The following is a 5,828-nucleotide window of genomic DNA, read 5'->3' as shown; positions in this document are numbered from 1 at the left end:
CTTTCTCCAGCCCAGCGTTTCTCATGATGTCCTCTGCACATAAGTTAAATAAGCAGGGTGACAATATACAGCCTTGACGAACTCCTTTTCCTATTTGGAACCAGTCTATTGTTCCATGTCCAGTTCTAACTGTTGCTTCCTGACCTGCATACAGGTTTCTCAAGAGGCAGGTCAGGTGGTCTGGTATGCCCATCTCTTTCAGAGTTTTCCACAGTTTATTGTGATCCACACAGTCAAAGGCTTTGGCATAGTCTATAAAGCAGAAATAGATGTTTTTATCTGGAACTCTTCTTGCTTTTTCGATAATCCAGCAGATGTTGGCAATTGGATCTCTGGTTCCTCTTCCTTTTCTAAAACCAGCTTGAACATCTGGACATAAATAATATATATGCATTATACACTTAGAGCTTTAATTTTTATTCTTAAGATTAAAATCAATTTTTGAAATTAAAATTATGTTCAGTATTGAAACACTAATAAGAGAAATTGGCTTCCAAATACAGTGCTGCCTGTGCAGAAACCAGAATGGAATCCACACTAGTGCTCCATTATAATAAGGCGATGGAATTGTTCCTTGTTCTTAATGTGTTTTTATTTTTGTGTTTTTTAGAGCAATTGCATTACAGAACTAAAGAGATGAATTTGCATTTACAGAGCTGACAATTTTAGTAGACTCCTGATGTGAAATGCTTTATTCAATTTACTTCCCCAGAGATGGCAAACTCCCTAAAGCTGAAGTCCTGTTCTCCAACCATTTAGGAAACTGACTGAAACCCAAAGGCAACTTTGTTTCAGAGTTAAAGATCAAAGGACTCTTCCATGGGTTAGGGAACAACAGGGCCAGAGAAAAGCAACTCATATTTTTAAATCTTGCCCCTGCTCTAGCAAGGTGGTAGGAATTTGTGATTCTCCGGCATTTCTTCTGTAAGGTATATATGGAGACCTTTAAAGTTACTGGTGGGAAAAAAGTTAGGAAATAAGACAGGAGAAAATGTAAAGAAAAGGCAAAAACAACAGGAGGTTTTCACTAGATAAAGATCAGAGGTGGGTTTAACCTTCAGGTATTTAAAGGCAAGCCATGGTTTTACATTTTTAACAAAGTAATACAAGTATGAATTACCACAGGGAAACTAAGAATTTTAGGCAAAGAAGAAAGCATGTAAGGAGAAGAGAATGCATTGCTAAATTCACAAGGTACCTTAAATGCTCCAAATTGGGAATTTTGCAAAGCAAGGAGTCTGAGGTCCCACATGGTGGACTGGTGCAATGAGAATGACGTTGGTATGTCTGGCTCGAAGCCCAGAGACTTCTTTGTTTCTTCCACTAGCTCAGTTGTTGTTGTTGTTTTTTCCCCAAACTATGCATTACAATTCATTAATAGGCTATGAAGTCAAGTTGTCACAGCCAAGGCTTTTAAAAAATGATACAGGACAGATTCTATCAGAGTGTACTGCAAGCTTTTTTAAAAAAAGGTAATTATTGTTCTATGAAACTTTGATCTTTGATTTGGTTATGTGTGTATGTACTGAGTCAAAATGTAAAATTTTAATACTTCTTATGTGAGTCCCAATAAAATGTCTGAAACCACACACACACAAAAAGAAATTGGCATGTCTGGGTAGGCACAAAATTCTCAAAGTGACAATCTTAGCTTGGACCTGTGACCCAAGTCTTCTATTGCCCTAAAGGAAGGTTAATAATAAGAGCTCAATGTTTCAGAGGCCATGGAGTAGGTGGTATCCAGGGAGAACAGCTTCTGGCAGGACACTGTGGGTAGTGTGCTCAGCATTCCTGAAGCCATCAAAGTGTCTGTCAATCAAAGTCTAAACATCTGGGGCTTTCCAGGCTTAAAATTGTCACTCTGAACGTAGTCAACAAAAATTAATGAATTTAGTGAACTTTGCCCAACTACAAAGCACGTGACACCACAGGATACAGATACTAACACTGATGCCCATTCCATCAGATAACCATTCTGCCCATTCAGGAGCAGAGCCAGAAAGAATGAGGACTAGGAACTATCACAGAAACCACTGATCTACATGGTTCTGTGGTGCTGGAGAAAATAAAGTGAGGAAATAAGGCTTTCCTACCTGAATAGAGTTGGCATAGTTTGGCACAATTCCATGTAAGAAAAAAGATTCAAACTTTTCTGTATTCCTTATGTAAGGTTAAAGAAGAGAAGAAAGAAAGTGAAATGACTCAGTTGTGTCCACATGGACTGTAGCCTGGCAGGCTCCTCTGCCCATGGGATTTTCCAGGCAAGAATACTGGAGTGAATTGGCATTTCCTTCTCCAGGAGATCTTCCCAACCTAGGGATCGAACCTGGGTCTCCTGTGCTGCAGGAAGACTCTTTACCATCTGAACCACCAGGGAAGCCCTTATGTAAGGTGGTATTAGAAAGAGACATGGTCTGGGGTATACTCTGCCTTTATCTACAAGGAAGGACACCGAGGTCAATATGAGGCTGCGCATGGATAATACTTTGGTGTTCTGCTTCAAATTCTTTTTGGAAGTGGGTAGAATATAAGACATAATTTATTTTTTTAATAATATGGAATTTAAAGGTTAAACATGGAACACTGACAAGGAAATACATTTAATTCTGTCTTCATACCTGAACCTGAAAAAGAGCAGTAATCATTCTGACTATGTGTCCTTCCTCAGAACTAGACATCAAGTTCTAAAGGCCAAAAAGCTATCACTGATATTAGATCCCAAAGAGAACCTGATAGGCTGGACTTAGACCAGCTAAATTGTGTTTATGTTCTTAGATCAAGTTTATTCTGAGTCAAGGCTTACATTTTATAATAAGTTATCTCATGCATTGTATCATGAATGTTCCCATGTGGCTCCTGGTCAGATCAGAAACATCATTTGCATAAGCAAAAAAAAAAAACTTTTTTCACCTTTCTGTGACTCAAGGAAATGCAATCCTAAAATATGACGGTACATTGACAAAGAGTCAACTTTTGAACCTTGTACTTTGCGTGTCCAGAAGTCACTGATTAGAATGCATACGTCCCTGTCATACCTATTATCTTAGGCCTTATCAGCAGAGAAGAAAACTGCCTTTTATCTGTACACAGTCTTCTAATCAAGTCTTCCGTATAACTCACATACATTTTTATAATTTCCTTGCTGGAAAAAGTTATCTAAAAAAATTTATTTGAAAATAACTAGGGTCTATGTATAGAAGATTTGTTTAACCTCATACAACTGAATCATTATAATCACTGAATTTAAGAAGAATTAATGATCAAGTACATATAAAATACTAAATTTATCTAAATTGAGTAATGGGTAACACCAGGATGTATTCTCTGAATGTAATGTTTAATGTTCCCAAATGTTTTAAGTGTTTGATGTAATTTGTAAAAAAAAGGAGAAAAGTTTATTTTCAATGTTTTCTGAAGTTTATATTTTGGCCACTGCAGTATTCTTGCCTGGATAATCCCATGGACAAAGGAGCCTGGCAGGCTATAGTCCATGGAGTTGCAAAGAGTGACTGAAGCGACTAAGCACACACATTCTTGGGCCGCCAGTGGACAGCAAAGCTCTTGTAGGACTTGAGGCCTAAGTTGAGTACAGATATGGTGGTTTGGGGTGGTGGAAAGCAGAGACCACAAGAAGCCAACCAAGAGCAATATTTGCCTCATAGCACTCAACCTAACTCAAAGGCCTTGCAAATTTAATTTTCAAATAAAATGAACAATCAGGAATACAATCAGATTACCTGAGAAAGGCAGGTACCAAAGTCAGGATTCTGGAAAAAGCAGGAAGGAGATATTCATGAACAAAGGAAATCTGTCTCAGAAATGCTGAGGAGACACCAAGAAACAAAGTGACCAACAAAAATAAGGGGAAGTCACAGATTTGGATGGTGAGGCAGGGGATGTTGTTAGTGAGCAGGCTGCAACCGGCCATGTCTCTTCCGTCCCTTGACCCACGCTTGTCATTCATTGCTCAGCCAGCCTCCTTCTCCACTAGGTTTCAACAGTCTCAGTGACAACCTGGGTTTTTCTCTCCTTGGCACCTGTATGGCCAGAATAAAGTACTGGGTTGACCAAAAAGTTTGTTAGGGTAGTTTTCCATAAGATCTTACAGAGAGCCCAAATGAACTTTTTGGCCAACCAATACTTAATTCTTGTCTGTCATCTAGCATATGCTCAAAAAATATGAATTTGTTTCCTTCATCATCTTAACCACAAAATAAGAAGCCAGGATCAGATGTTCCAATTAAGAATTAGAATGAATTTATACATGCTAAAATTTCAAAAATATTTTTGAACTGTGGAGAGGGTAGAGTTATACCTGAAAAGTTTCACAGATACCATTGAGGGCTGGGCTCTTTAAACTACCTTATCAATGAATCCTGCAAAACCATAAATTTGGATAAAACTCCCTTGTGGTGCTAACATGCTTCAAATTAGTCACCAAGCCAATGACGCCCCACAAAAGGAATTTACACTCCCCAGAGCCTTCTTCCCACATCCAAAGAACTTTAATTGTTCATCATCGAGGCAACTCGTGGCCACCGTTCCACTGGAAAGCTTCTTTTTAAATCTGTGCAATGTGCTACTGTGTCAAACTGAAACACTGCATGTGCTAAAATAAGTCAGAGATGGCTGGCCAGATTAGGAAAAAAACATTGTGGGCAGGCAACCAGAGAAGAATTTGGCAAGAAAGGAAGTCAGAGGGGATTTCCAAAGTCTCCACACTGAAGGTTAGTGATACGGATTTCAAATAATTCAACAGCAGGTTAGTGAGGAAAACCCACCGGTGGCAGAAACCAAATTACTTTTTAAAGAAAAAGAACTTAAAGACTATAAAAGACAAATATCAAGATATTTCCCTATAATTATCAATTCTGCTGTGAAGAAACAAAGGGGGAAAAAAGATGCTTCATAGGAAATTACTTCATGACGAATACCAAAATCCCTCTCCACTCCAGGTCCTAACACAGATATTTTTCAAGTCTCTGAAGAAGAGTTTCCAGTAGTTTCAATCCCCACAATACTATACAGCATTTTTCCAAGGTTTGTAGTATCTCTATTTATGCATGCATGCATGCTCAGTCACTCAGTCATGTCTGACACTTTGTGACCCCATGGACTGTAGCCTGCCAGAGTCCTCTGTCCATGGGATTCTCCAGGCAAGAATACTGGGGTGGGTTGCCATTTCCTTCTCCAGGGGATCTTCCCAACTCAGGGATTGAACCAGGGTCTCCTGTAGCCAACATGCGGACTCTTCACAAAGATATGAATCTGTGTGATCCCAGACAAGACACAAAAAGTACAAACTCAAATGAATGTTCAAAGTTCTCCAAACACACTCGCACACACACAACAATATAGATAGGAACTAAAGATTGGTTTCTTTGGTTTTGAGTCACTGCTTCAACATAAGGAGTACGCATCCCCCCACCCCTGCCCTGTATATCTGCACCATAAAGGAAAGAAAAAGATGTATATGAGATCCTGGTTTTATCACCAAGATAGATCCTATCTTTGTGTGAAAACGTTGAGAGTTTCTCATTGCCCGCAGAAAATTTACTGCCAAGCCCACAACCCTATGTGGCTTTTTAAAGAACAAGGAAGTACCATTGCCTGTCCCCACTCCTCCACCCCCCAACTCAACAGACCACATGCTCAGGCTGCCCCACGTGGGCCACACTTTCTGAGTACAAACAGTCCTGACCACCATAGGAAACGTGCAGAAAGGCTTCCAGCCCCTAGCCATCGAGGGAGAAAAAAATACCCACTCAGTGCACAAAGAGAAAGCAATGCTCTGACAAGGGTGTGGCCTAGGGCTGCAAGAAAAGGAA

The sequence above is a fragment of the Bison bison genome, unplaced genomic scaffold (genome assembly GCF_000754665.1).
Source record: "Bison bison bison isolate TAMUID 2011002044 unplaced genomic scaffold, Bison_UMD1.0 scf7180017864331, whole genome shotgun sequence".
NCBI lineage: Eukaryota > Metazoa > Chordata > Mammalia > Artiodactyla > Bovidae > Bison > Bison bison.
This window is presented reverse-complemented; position numbering follows the sequence as displayed.